Raw genomic sequence first — 14976 nt, 5'->3', positions numbered from 1 at the left:
CTTCACATCCCTGAATGTTCCATAGTTCCCTACTCTACCTGCTAAGCTACCAGTCAGGTGAAACTACAATACATGTATAAAATCCTAACTATATTTGTAAGTACGGTGCCTGGTAGTGGTCGGTGTTTGAAAGCAGCTTGGAATTGAAGAAAGCCCCAGAAACATGGAGAAATCAGTGGGATCTCGCATTTTGCAACACACGGTTTTAAAAAGCACGTGATCAAAGGACGTTTCGGACGTCATTGATGATGTACACTATATATACAAAAGTATGTGGACACCCCTTCAAATTAGTGGATTTGGCTATTTCAGCGACACCCGTTGCTGACAGGTATATAAAACGAGCACAAAGCCATGCATTCTTGATAGACAAACATTGGCAGTAGAATGGCCTTACTGAAGAGCTCAGTGACTTTCAACGTGGCACCGTAATATGATGCCACCTTTCCAACAAGTCTGTTTGTCAAATTTCTGCCCTACAAGAGCTGACCCGGTCAATTGTAAGTGTTCTTATTGTGAATTGGAAATGTCTAGGAGTAACAACGGCTCAACCGCGAAGTGGTAGGTCACACAAGATCACAGAACGGGACCGTGAGTGCTGAAGCACTTAAAAATCGTCTGTCCTCAGTTGCAACTCTCACTACTGTCATGACTGTCCTGTGAGGATCCAATGGCTCAGATCAGCTTGGCAATGTTTGTCAATAACCAGACCCTCTCTCATCCACAGAAGAGGGGAGGAGGGCACTGGGCCGGTTTTACCCTCCAGTATTGGCTAAAGAAATGTCCTTTGTCTCCAGAGACTTTTGCCGCCCAAAACTCTAACGTCCAAAAAGTGAATACCGGAACAATATTTCTAACAGAAGAATGTGGGGAATGATGAGAGATGGTCTATGGAAAACGAATGTCTATTTTTTGATGTCATTAAAAATGGTATATCCCCTTTATCTGTCAGGTTTTCATCCAATATGTTGGGTATATAATATGAATAATGATGAAAGTATTTTTGTTAAGATAGGAATGTGATTTTAGTTTACTAATAAGATAATTGTTTTTGATAATACTTTAAACAGTAACTAGCCACTCCCCGAGTGAGGTCAGAGAGCTTGTCAGCATGACAGAACGCCCCTTTTGACCAAGAGTGCAAGAGTGCATAAACGCTTTGAAGAGAAATCAACCTTTAGACCATAAAGACGTGAGGCGGTTGTCTACACGTTTGAAATGGTTGGAACTTTGAACCTCAACACGAGGGGAAGAAAATGAACTCACCTATCAGACCAGGATGTCGCCAGTCTGCAGCTGCGCATGTAATGTGGTTCAAACTCTGTTTATCCACAAGAGGTGGAGAAAGGAGAAAATCCCCTCTCAGACCATCACTGGTATGGCTAAGAAGAAGTTCTGAGGAAAGACCCCACTGGAGACCAGACAACTAAGAAGAAGGACATTGTGACTTCTTGTGGACAATCAGAGCCTTACACCCACAGGAGACCAACCAAACCCCTTTCCAAGCAGTCTTGGTTTCGACAGAGATAGATGACGAACTAAGGCATTTATACATAAATACATTCATGATTTCTCACTCCAAACGGGCGGTGGTTCGTGTTTAAAGTAAATTATTTATGTGAGAGTAGTTCCTAAATGTACCAACGTGTGTGCCTCTGTCTCGCTCTCCCTCTCTCTCTCTACCCCTCCATATTTTGGTAAACAAGCAGTCATGTTGTTGTTAGTCTGGTAGGGACCTTTTTCTCATGTATTAAGTGTGTTTGTTTATTCTGTGTTATTATTTAGTTAGCTAGTAAATAAATAATTAAACCAATTTGTGTAGTACTGAATCAGGAGTAAGAACGGGGTTTTTGCAGATGCAATGAGTATACAACGTTCAGAATGATGATATGATGAGAGGTAATGATTAATATGTTGACTGTTTTATGGACGTGATAGTTAAAGACCTTTAGAGTTTAATTCGGGAGATGGTAACTCTTTAAACAACTTATTCCGTGGTGCCCCAAATCCTAATGAGTTAATTGTTACATGATCAATTTAATTGAGTAGTTAGTTGATTCGATAAATAACAGTCATCAGATTAATGAAACTCACGTCAAGACACTACCGAGTTCCAAACTGCCTCTGGAAGCGACATCAGCACAATAACTGCTTTATGACATGGGTTTCCATTGCCGAGCAGCCGCACACAAGCCTAAGATCACCATGTGCAATGCCAAGCGTTGGCTGTAGTGGTGTAAAGCTTGCTGCCATTGGACTCTGGAGCAGCGGAAACGCATTCTCTGGAGTGATGAATCACGCTTCACCATCTGGCAGTCCGATGGAATTTCAGTTGATCCTCCTCAACACTTAACGCCACCCCAGTTATCACTCTTTTCAATGGTGCCATGCTCTGGAGCACAAAGACGAGTGTAATGAACCGGGGATGAACCCAGGAGCGATGCCCCGCTACAACGCGGTGAAGCTGCCAAGGACGGAGCCGCCAATCGCTGGGGAGCAGCAGGTGCAGCAACAACAACTGCCAGACCAGAAACCATGACCCGCCTGGAATTCAGCAGGGCAACTGCCTGTTGAAACCGCCAGGGCCACAGGAATAATTTGAAGCAACGGACAGCGATCGAAAATACCACGATTTGACAGTTAGGTCTACAAGATGCAAGTGGAAGGTGCAAGTAATTGTTTTACTAAATTATAAATGAAAAACAATAAGCAGTGTATTGTAATAACTTCATGTCCCTAAACAGGCTTCCTACAGTCACTAACAATGTTCCTTCACTTGACATTGCACATAGGCCTAATGACTCCGTAGTCAACAGAAGCTGCATGGACAAAAATAATTTCCAATATAAAGAAAACACGGGAATGTCTGGCGTTAGGGCTGGAAAATGCCAGTGCGCTAGTTGTGCATGGGTCAGCTGTTTGTTCACCCACACCCGCCCGTAATTGCTAATAACCCATCCTCAACCGCCCGACTATATGTGATAAAGTGAAAATCTGAGGCCCTGCACCTGACCCTAACCCGCAAATATAGAAAATGCGCTGTATGATACAATCAGAGATGGCGGAATGATGTTTTTCGATGTTTTTATATATTTTTTATATATGTTTCTGCTTATAATATCCAACATTTTCGTAGGCTATTTGTTAGTCAACTTGTCTAATTAGATAGGGCCTACATGCAGCTTCTATTCTGTAATTACAGTTTTTACAGTTTTTTGGGGGGCCTCCCGAGTGGCGCAGCGGTCCAAGGCACTGCATCTCGGTGCTAGAGGCGTCACTACAGACCCTGGTTTGATCCTGGGCTGTATCACAAACGGCCATGATTGGGAGTCCCTTAGGGAGACAATCCCTTAGGGAGACAATTATCTGGGTAAGGGGAGGGTTTGGCCGGGGTAGGCCGTCATTGTAAATAAGAATTTGTTCTTAACTGACTTGCCTAGATAAATAAAAGATAGAAACAGTGACTTCAGAAAGTGTTCACACATTTTGCTCTGTTACAGCCTGAATTTAAAATTGATTACATTTTGATTATGTGTCACTGATCTACACGCAATACCCCATAATGTCAAAGTGGAATTTTGTTAGTAGAAATGTTTCTACATTAATAAAACATGAATAGCTGAAATGGCTTGAGTCAATAAGTATTCAACCCCTATATTATGGCAAGCCTAAATAAGTTCAGGAGTAAATATTTGCTTAACAAATCACATAATAAGCAGCATGGACTCATTCTGTGTTCAATAATAGTGGTTAACATGATTTTTTTATGACTACCCCATCTCTGTAACACACACATTCAATTATCTGTAAGGTCCCTCAATCAAGTAGTGAATTCCAAGCACATATTCAACCACAAAGACCAGGGAGGTTTTTCAATGCCTTGCAACGAAGGACACCGATTGGTAGATGCGTAAAAAAATAAAATAAGCAGACACTGAATATCCCTTTGAGCATGGTGAAGTTATTAATTAGGCTTTGGATGGTGTATTAATACACCCAGTCACTACAAATATACAGGCGTCCTTCCTAACTCAGTTGCCGAAGAGAAAGGAAACTGCTGAGGGATTTCACCATGAGGCCAATCGTGATTTTAAAACAGTTACAGAGTTTAATGGTTCTGATATGAGAAATCAAGATATATTTATTTTATTTTTCATAAATGTGTAATAAATGTTAGAATTTGCCTTCCACTTTGACATTACATAGTATTTTGTGTAGATCATTGACCAAAAATGTAAATTAAATCCATTTTAATCCCACTTTCTAACACAACAAAATGTGGAAAAAGTCAAGGGATGTGAAAACTTTCTGAAGGCACTGTATATGTTGCCCTAGAAAACTAAATAAACCCTTGCTCACCAGAACAATGTCATAAATCAATCGAATTAATGCTTCAATCTAGTTGACATCGGTAAAGTTTTCTCTGTCATCTCTGCTTATTTCGCGGTGCAAAGGCGTTTAGGGACCTTGGAGAAAATGGAATAACAAAGAGGAAAAAGAAAGCTGTAAAAACGACCCAACATGTTTTGTTAAGATTTCAGTTTGGCTTGGATACATGGTTCATGTGGTTGAAATCCTATCAGCTTTGATCTACAGATGGTATCTAATGGCGCATTCACATTCTCTCAAGATGCTGAAATAAAGAAGTCATATTTCTCCACTCCTGTTCCTGATGTCAACATTTTGCCTTCATTTGGTGTATCATTTTACTGTGAGATATGCTTACTTCTGCAGGAGTTAATATTAAAGCTCATGAACAGTCAAAATCCGTTTTTCATGAACTTGGATGATAGCAAGGGACAACGCAGCTAACTTGGCTAGTCTTGTGAGCTAGCTAGTTAGCTAGGTCGTCTTATTAGTTAGCTAGCTAGATAGCAAGCTAGCTTGTTATCTATGCTGGTTGTTAGCTTGCATAACTGATATGTGTATAATTGTAAGGGACACTTCATGTTTTGTGGATAATATTTATATTTACAGTGGGGTAGTGATTTATCAGCCTCTGATTTACAGATATGGGGTAGTGATTTATCAGCCTCTGAGGCTGCTATTGAATCTGATCAGCCTGCCAGGAATAGAGCGCACCCAGTCTTGATCATATACATAATGCACTGACTGCTAATCTGCCTGCAAGGAGCTTTACCTATGAAACAGCCTACAAGGCAGAATCCTGATTTATCAATCTCTGAGGCTGCTATTGAATCTGATCAAGCTCTTAGTCTGGAATTTAATCTGATCAGCTTGTCAGGAATGGAGCTCACCCACTCTGTAAATGTAAATATTATCCATAAAACATGAAGTGTCCCTTACAATTATACATATATCAGTTTCACAAGCTAACAACCAGCATAGATAACAAGGTAGCTAGCTAGCTAACAAGACTACCTAGCTAACTAGCTAACTTGTTCGCTCACAAGCCTAGCCAAGTTATCTGCATTGTTGCTTGCATGTGATTGGCTGTGGTCTTGGGGGTGGCACACAGCCTGGGAGACAGGGCTGCCTGTCAGGCATCGTTCAGGGCTAAAATGCCCCAAGAGGGCATAAATGCTCCAAGAGCTCTTAGATTAGGGTAAGGGACATTTAGCTTGCTAACATTCTAACTTATAAACTGATAATGAGCTCCAAACACAAATAAAAGCATGATGGTAGCATGAAATGTACCATCCCTTAGTGAAGCAATCAATAAAAACATACAGTATGTGCTGCTGCCTCAGCCATACTGTCAATCTATCATCAATACATCCACTCCTATTTATAGAGTTTATCTCGTGATCGCGACAAAACAACTTTTGGTATGTATTGATGATAGAACAACTTTTTATCTCGACATAACGAGGGAATCATTTTTGAAATGTATTTGTCCTCTCTGGACTTCCGTAATATTTAGATGAAACCAGGTCAAAGTATGATGAGCAAAGTATGAAAATGACTGTTGCTTCTACGTTGATAAAGTTTGATCATGAAGTTACTGGTCCCCTCCCCCATGTCAAACACTTCGATTCTGGAGGAGGAACTATAATTTTAATACACCAACGATAACATACTATTCTCTTACCTAATTTAAATAAGTATCACCTGCCTCCCAAGTGGCGCAGCGGTCTAAGGCACTGCATTTCTGTGCTTGAGGTATCACTACAGACTCGGGTTTGATCCCAGGCTGTGTCACAACTGGCCATGACCGGGAGTCTCATAGGGCGGCGCACAATTGGCCCAGCGTCATCCGAGCCCTTTGGGGAGTTGCAGCGATTAGATTGGATATCATGAAAAAGGGGATAAAATACTATATATATATACACTACCGGTCAAACATTTTAGAACACCTACTCATTCAAGGGTTTTTCTTTATTTTTACTATTTTCTACATTGTAGTGGAGCAGGTTGAGAGCTTCAAGTTGCTTGGTGTCCACATCCCCAACAAACTAACATGGTCCAAGCACACCAAGACAGTCGTGAAGAGGGCACGACAAAACCTATTCCCCCTAAGGAGACTGAAAAGATTTGGCATGGGTCCTCAGATCCTCAAAAGGTTCTACAGCTGCACCATCGAGAGCATCCTGACTGGTTACATCACAGCCTGGTATGGCAACTGCTCGGCCTCTGACCACAAGGCACTACAGAGGGTAGTGCGTACGGCCCAGTACATCACTGGGGCCAAGCTTCCTGTCATCCAGGACCTCTATACCAGGCGGTGTCAGAGGAAGGCCCTAAAAATTGTCAAAGACTCCAGCCACCCTAGTCATAGACTGTTCTCTCTGCTACCGCACGGCAAGCGGTACCGGAGCACCAAGTCTAGGTCCAAGAGGCTTCTAAACAGCTTCTACCCCCAAGCCGTAAGACTCCTGAACATCTAATCAAATGGCTACCCGGACTATTTGCATTGCCCCCCCCCCCCCATCTTTTACGCTGCTGCTACTCTCTGTTTATTATCTATGCATAGTCACTTTAATAACTCTACCTACATGTACATATTACCTCAATTACCTCGACTAACCGGTGCCCCCGCACATTGACTCTGTACCGATGCCCCCTGTATATAGCCTCGCTATTGTTATTTTTACTGCTGCTCTTTAATTATTTGTTACTTATATTTCATATTATTTTATATTGTATTTTTTTGTGTGATTTCTTTTTTTTGGTATTCTTTCTTAAAACTGCATTGTTGGTTAAGGGCTTCTAAGTAAGCATTTCACTGTAAGGTCTACTACACCTGTTGTATTCGGCGCATGTGACAAATACAATTTGATTTGATTTGATTTGGATAATAGGGAAGATATCAAAACTATGAAATAATTTCAGTTTCCATTTAACCCATCTGAACAGTAGGCTATAGTTCCATTGACGTGTGGTAGACCTATTTGAAGTCTCCATCTTCTGACTATCGAATTTGTATAGCTCCTCACAATCATCACACATAACATAGATGGTACTGCAATCCTCCTATTTTATTGCGTCACCAAATATTTCCCAAACATTACATTTCTGGCCATGCTTTCTCTTTATTTTCAACTCTCCATTTCGCAGCTTTTCTCTTATTGAATTAAACTACGACATTGTCCTTTTTGCTCTGTGGATCGACGTTAACTTTTTGTGCCCATTCCCAAAAGCATTTGGTAACTGGCGTGTAGGCTATTTGGCGCATGTACAGTTAAAGTTTAGGCTTAGGCACTAATGCCAGAGAGCCTTAAATAATGAAAGAAAAACTCAATGTAGCCTATATATATATACATTGCACAAGAATGATGCATTTATGGATTTTTTTTAGGTATTGTTTTCTCTTTATTCAACCCGCCCACCCTTCATTCATACAATATTTCATGACCCTAAACCCGCCCGCCCCGCTGACATAACCGTGGGGATCGGGTTATGAGTCAACCCGCCCATAATTACAGTGTGCCAGTTTTTACATTACGAAATTGCAAACTAACGTGCATCCGAAAATAGAGGCCAGTAACTTACTTCGTTGGTAGAATTTCAGATTGGTGGCCTTCGGTGGATGATGTCTCCCCACTGTATGGCAGCTCCTTGATGAAATGTCCCATGTGTGGATCTGTATTTATTGAATCTGATCCTCATAACCACAACCCACTTCTTGAGAACTGAAGATCAGGTTAATGAGTAGCCTGAACAGCTGCTAGTGGGAACTGTTTACCTATCTCTTGACGGTTTAATTTGTTTATTATGGTGAGCTGTCTCTGTAGATAGCACTTTACAATATGTATATGTAGGTATCGGGTTCTCCCTGAGATATTTCGAAGTAAAATTGTAAATGGACCTTGTTTTCATTGAATCTATTGAAATAAGCAGAAGATGTTTACCAATTGTGATTAATTCTTTGTAGTACTAAAAAGTATCCACAGGTAAAAACAGTGGAAACAGTACTGTAAAATAAGGTGCTACCTTTGTGTTTTTATGGTCGCAATATATATTGGGTGAGTCAACATGCTCATGTAGACCTGCACAATAAATTAAGTGAAACTAGATCATGAGAATGGGACAAGATGCTGCCTGGCGATGGATCAGTAATGTATGGGCACTCTTTTAACTGATTGGATAACATATTTTTCAGATTAAACCTATCTTAATAAAAGCAAGGATACAAAATATGTGTTAACCAATCAACATGTATGTGTGGTATAAATAATGAGAGTGGGGAATAAAGAGCTCCACCACATCAACAGGCAATGTTTACTTTGACATAATATAGGCATAAATATTTTTATATAATTGAAAAAGCTAATATATTAATGGGTTATAACCTCATCATGCTTATACATAACTACATCAAATATGAAACAAGACAAAATATAATTGGAAAAACCCAGTCTAGTGGTAATAAATACCTAATAGCATCAATTATAAACACCTCACATGACATATGATGATGTTCTCAATGAGCTCAGCTCTCTGTCACGAAATAACAAAAGAAAACAGCACATAAAACAACACAAAAATGTGGTTAAATTGGTTTGGTTATTCTGAGTTATAAATGTTACGAAATATTTTCTGCACAGCGAATTGGCCAGTGTTGATTTTCCAGTGTAACATTTCTAGTGTTGATTCAAGAGTTACATTCACTATGTAAGTGTTAAATTAAATTACAGTGGTGTAAAATAACCCCCAGTGTTGGTGTTAATAACCAGAGTTATTGTTTTACACTGTGGAGTGTAAAATAGTCCCATCAAAACTATACCAATCATTATCATATGTCACATCATGCTCAACTGCAGGTAGATTTTTTTTAGGATTGTTTTTAATATCTATGTTTTTGCATGTACATTGATTGATAGATTAATCTTATGCTACACAAAGATGAATAACATATTTTTTTATAAACAAATCCAATCAGTTAGTTAGATTTATTGTACCCATTACTGAAATGTTTGTTCCAGTTTAAGTGGTTGAGGTAGTCTTCATTTCAGCTTTCCTAAACCTGATAGTCATTCTGAATGCAGGTTGCGGGTGACAAAAAATGCCAAGTGTTGGATATCCTAACTCTGGCTGGATTCCAATGGGAATTACACATCACTTTGCAAACCAGCGTAATGTGACTTGATGTAGCCTGTAAACCAGGAGTTTTCTAATACCACTGGGATAAGGTAAAACTAGGCCACCAAAGTAAAGCCTTATGATAAATGTATTGTATTGGCATAGTTTAATATTAAGGCAAATGTATTTGGTTATTACAAAATGTTAAAATGTCAAATAAACTTTAGTTAAACTTCAAAAACAATAACTAATCAATCCAACTAAAGTTAATCAAATCAAAGAAAAACAAACAATTACCAAAAAACATAAAAAACTAAAACAAACAAATGCATTCGTTCAAATACAGTGAGGGAAAAAAGTATTTGATCCCCTGCTGATTTTGTACGTTTGCCCACTGACAAAGAAATGATCAGTCTATAATTTTAATGGTAGGTTTATTTGAACAGTGAGAGACAGAATAACAACAAAGAAATCCAGATAAACTTATGTCAAAAATGTTATAAATTGATTTGTATTTTAATGAGGGAAATACGTATTTGACCCCCTCCCAATCAGAAAGATTTCTGGCTCCCAGGTGTCTTTTATACAGGTAACGAGCTGAGATTAGGAGCACACTCTTAAAGGGAGTGCTCCTAATCTCAGCTTGTTACCTGTATAAAAGACACCTGTCCACAGAAGCAATCAATCAATCAGATTCCAAACTCTCCACCATGGCCAAGACCAAAGAGCTCTCCAAGGATGTCAGGGACAAGATTGTAGACCTACACAAGGCTGGAATGGGCTACAAGACCACCGCCAAGCAGCTTGGTGAGAAGGTGACAACAGTTGGAGCGATTATTCGCAAATGGAAAAAACACAAAATAACAGTCAATCTCCCTCGGCCTGGGGCTCCATGCAAGATCTCACCTCGTGGAGTTGCAATGACATTGAGAACGGTGAGGAATCAGCCCAGAACTACACGGGAGGATCTTGTCAATGATCTCAAGGCAGCTGGGACCATAGTCACCAAGAAAACAATTGGTAACACACTACGTCGTGAAGGACTGAAATCCTGCAGCGCCCGCAAGGTCCCCCTGCTCAAGAAAGCACATATACAGGCCTGTCTGAAGTTTGCCAATGAACATCTGAATGATTCAGAGGAGAACTGGGTGAAAGTGTTGTGGTCAGATGAGACCAAAATCGAGCTCTTTGGCATCAACTCAACTCGCCGTGTTTGGAGGAGTAGGAATGCTGCCTATGACCCCAAGAACACCATCCCCACCGTCAAATATGGAGGTGGAAACATTATGCTAAGGGGGTGTTTTTCTGCTAAGGGGACAGGACAACTTCACCGCATCAAAGGGACGATGGACGGGGCCATGGACCGTCAAATCTTGGGTGAGAACCTCCTTCCCTCAGCCAGGGCATTGAAAATGGGTCGTGGATGGGTATTCTAGCATGACAATGACCCAAAACACACGGCCAAGGCAACAAAGGAGTGGCTCAAGAAGAAGCACATTAAGGTCCTGGAGTGGCCTAGCCAGTCTCCAGACCTTAATCCCATAGAAAATCTGTGGAGGGAGCTGAAGGTTCGAGTTGCCAAACGTCAGCCTCGAAACCTTCATGACTTGGAGAAGATCTGCAAAGAGGAGTGGGACAAAATCCCTCCTGAGATGTGTGCAAACCTGGTGGCCAACTACAAGAAACGTCTGACCTCTGTGATTGCCAATAAGGGTTTTGCCACCAAGTACTAAGTCATGTTTTGCAGAGGGGTCAAATACTTATTTCCCTCATTAAAATGCAAATCAATTTATAACATTTTTGACATGCGTTTTTCTGGATTTTTTTGTTGTTATTCTGTCTCTCACTGTTCAAATAAACCTACCATTAAAATGATAGACTGATCATGTCTTTGTCAGTGGGCAAACGTACAAAATCAGCAGGGGATAAAACACTTTTTTCCCTCACTGTAACATGTAATAATCATCAGTCCGTCAATTTTTCAGTCAGTCGGTCAATCAGTCAGTCATAATTGGTATTGTGGAGTGATTGATGGAGTGTTTGTGTCGTTGTGTTGGGGGAGGGGTAGGGGTGGGGTCTGAGCTGATAGTTGCTGGATGAAGGTGGCAGTTGTGGTTGGTGGGAGTTGTGTCCAGGGTTGGTGCTGGTGTTGGGGCTGGGACAGGGAAAACCTGTGTTGGTGTTGGGGCCGGGTTGGAGATGTTGATGTCCTTCCATCTTGCCAGCCCCCATACCTCCTTTGCCTGGTCCGGGTCTTTATGGAAATCTGCGATGGCGTGATCCCTGAGAAGGATGGTGATCCTCCTCCCCAGGGTTGTTCGTTCCACGGTTTGTTGGTGGTAGACCCTGATGTTCCTTGTCTGCCGCAGGACCTGCTTGACGTTGCCGATTATCCTCCACTTCTGGCAGAGCTGGATGGTGCTACAGCCACCAGGAGGACCGTTCAGTACGTTATCCGCCCTCAAGCGAGGTAGGGTCAGCAACCCCCCCCCCCCCCCCCCCCATAGGTTTCAGGAGGTCTGGTTGATATGGCCCAAATGTCGACGTCTATAATTGTTTCAGATTTGGTCCGGTCAGGACTAACCTTGATTTGGCGCAAAAAAACATGTCTATGATTGGTTCAGATTTGGTCCAGGTTTGGACAGCACAGTACAGTAGAGCACAGCAGACTACAGTACAGTTAAGTATAGTAAAGAAAATAAAAGTATAATATAATATAGTTCGGTACAGCAGAACTACAGTAGAATGCAGTACAATTGAGCGCAGTAGAGTACAGTTTGATGTTCTGTATTGTGCTGTACCTTACAGTACTTTACTGAACTAAACTTTACTGTACTCTGCTGTACTGTTCTGTGCTGTCCAAACTTATGAAACATGGACGTCTATAATTGGTTTAGAGTTGGTCCGGTCCGGACCGACCAAATGTGGTCTTGTTTGCGGGCATAGCTCGTTAGAATAATAAGCAGCATGCTTTGCAAGTGTTAATTTTACATTTCAATTCTGGCTATTTAGCAGACACTCTTATCCAGTGCAACTTCTGTCGTGGAAAATTACTAAATTAGACATACTATGCTGTTTTTAGTTAGAGAATTGTCCATTGTTACAGTGAGGGAAAAAAGTATTTGATCCCCGGCTGATTTTGTACGTTTGCCCACTGACAAAGACATGATCAGTCTATCATTTTAATGGTAGGTTTATTTGAACAGTGAGAGACAGAATTACAACAAAAAAATCCAGAAAAACGCATGTCAAAAATGTTATAAATTGATTTGCATTTTAATGAGGGAAATAAGTTTTGACCCCTCTGCAAAACATGACTTAGTACTTGGTGGCAAAACCCTTGTTGGCAATCACAGAGGTCAGACGTTTCTTGTAGTTGGCCACCAGGTTTGCACACATCTCAGGAGGGATTTTGTTCCACTCCTCTTTGCAGATCTTCTCCAAGTCATGAAGGTTTCGAGGCTGACGTTTGGCAACTCGAACCTTCAGCTCCCTCCACAGATTTTCTATGGGATTAAGGTCTGGAGACTGGCTAGGCCACTCCAGGACCTTAATGTGCTTCTTCTTGAGCCAAAAACACCCCAAAGCATAATGTTTCCACCTCCATGTTTGACAGTGGGGATGGTGAACTTGGGGTCATAGGCAGCATTCCTCCTTCTCCAAACACGGCGAGTTGAGTTGATGCCAAAGAGCTCGATTTTGGTCTCATCTGACCACAACACTTTCACCCAGTTCTCCTCTGAATCATTCAGATGTTCATTGGCAAACTTCAGACGGCCCTGTATATGTGCTTTCTTGAGCAGGGGGACCTTGCGGGTGCTGCATGATTTCAGTCCTTCACGGCGTAGTGTGTTACCAATTGTTTTCTTGGTGACTATGGTCCCAGCTGCCTTGAGATCATTGACAAGATCCTCCCGTGTAGTTCTGGGCTGATTCCTCACCGTTCTCATGATCATTGCAACTCCACGAGGTGAGATCTTGCATGGAGCCCCAGGCCGAGGGAGATTGACAGTTATTTTGTGTTTCTTCCATTTGCGAATAATCGCACCAACTGTTGTCACCTTCTCACCAAGCTGCTTAGCGATGGTCTTGTAGCCCATTCCAGCCTTGTGTAGGTCTACAATCTTGTCCCTGACATCCTTAGAGAGCTCTTTGGTCTTGGCCATGGTGGAGAGTTTGGAATCTGATTGATTGATTGCTTCTGTGGACAGGTGTCTTTTATACAGGTAACAAGCTGAGATTAGGAGCACTCCCTTTAAGAGTGTGCTCCTAATCTCAGCTCGTTACCTGTATAAAAGACACCTGGGAGCCAGAAATCTTTCTGATTGAGAGGGCGTCAAATACTTATTGCCCTCATTAAAATGCAAATCAATTTATAAAAATGTTGACATGCGTTTTTCTGGATTTTTTTGTTGTTATTCTGTCTCTCACTGTTCAAATAAACCTACCATTACAATTATAGACTGATCATTTCTTTGTCAGTGGGCAAATGTACAAAATCAGCAGGGGATCAAATACTTTTTTCCCTCACTGTATGCTAGTGTTTTTGTCCCCATGATGCAGTCTTGTTGTCTTGTGTGACTTAGTTCTAAGTCTGGGCGTACAAATAAGAGCTGGATGCGACCGCAGTATATGATATCCTGATTGTACTATCTGTTGGAGCTCCTCTGTATGGTAACTTGCAGGAAGCAACAGACAACGGTGGCAACATCAGATATCTTAATCTACAGTACAGTTCAGTCTATGTTCCCCACCCCTGTTTGCACACGTCTGCCAACTGCTACATAGATAAAGAAGTTGGACTTTTCTATAAAAGCTGAGAGCCAACTCTGTTCATGGAGCTTTCAACTCTGACTATTCTTAGTGATGGTTGATTGCTTCATTTTTGCTAATCTTATAATAAAATTGTTGTTTGAAAGAATCTGCGGTCTCTCTTCCTATAGAATTTCTCTGACACTTCGAATCGGTGCATTATCCTAAGGTAGATAAACAACCACATATCACAGTCAAAGCAAGAAAACATTGAACATGATCACTGCCTGTTTAAAGCTTTGGAAAAAGCTAACATAAGTGCATTTGACAGATGGGAGCAGTCCTCGCGCAGCAGTCCCTCCCAGCTGCAGTCAGAGCAGGAGATGTTCACCCCTCCATGTCCAGACTGCAAATGAATCGCGCATGCGGGAAGCCGCCGCTGGCTGATCCTGCCCTGGCTTACATTCAGGGCGGGATGTAAATGTAGGGTGTTTTTTACTCACTTTTTGTCTCTCCCATGACGTTATTCCTCTCTCCTACAGCTTCCATCACAATTACATGCACATGGCCAATTATGCAAATTAGGTGATGACATCATTTAGCAACTTCTGGCAACTTTTAGGACAGCCAATAGCTGCTTTACTTACTGAGGAGTTGCCAACACTGCCTGTCAGGCACTGACTTCCTGCAGTTCTGTTAACGCCGAGGGAAGGTGTTTGGTAGGCTGGAGTGAAGGACACT

This window comes from Coregonus lavaretus, assembly GCF_964263955.1.
Source record: "Coregonus lavaretus genome assembly, chromosome: 12".
Classification (NCBI taxonomy): domain Eukaryota; kingdom Metazoa; phylum Chordata; class Actinopteri; order Salmoniformes; family Salmonidae; genus Coregonus; species Coregonus lavaretus.
The sequence above is the reverse complement of the archived record's forward strand: the minus strand, read 5'-3'. Positions refer to the sequence as shown.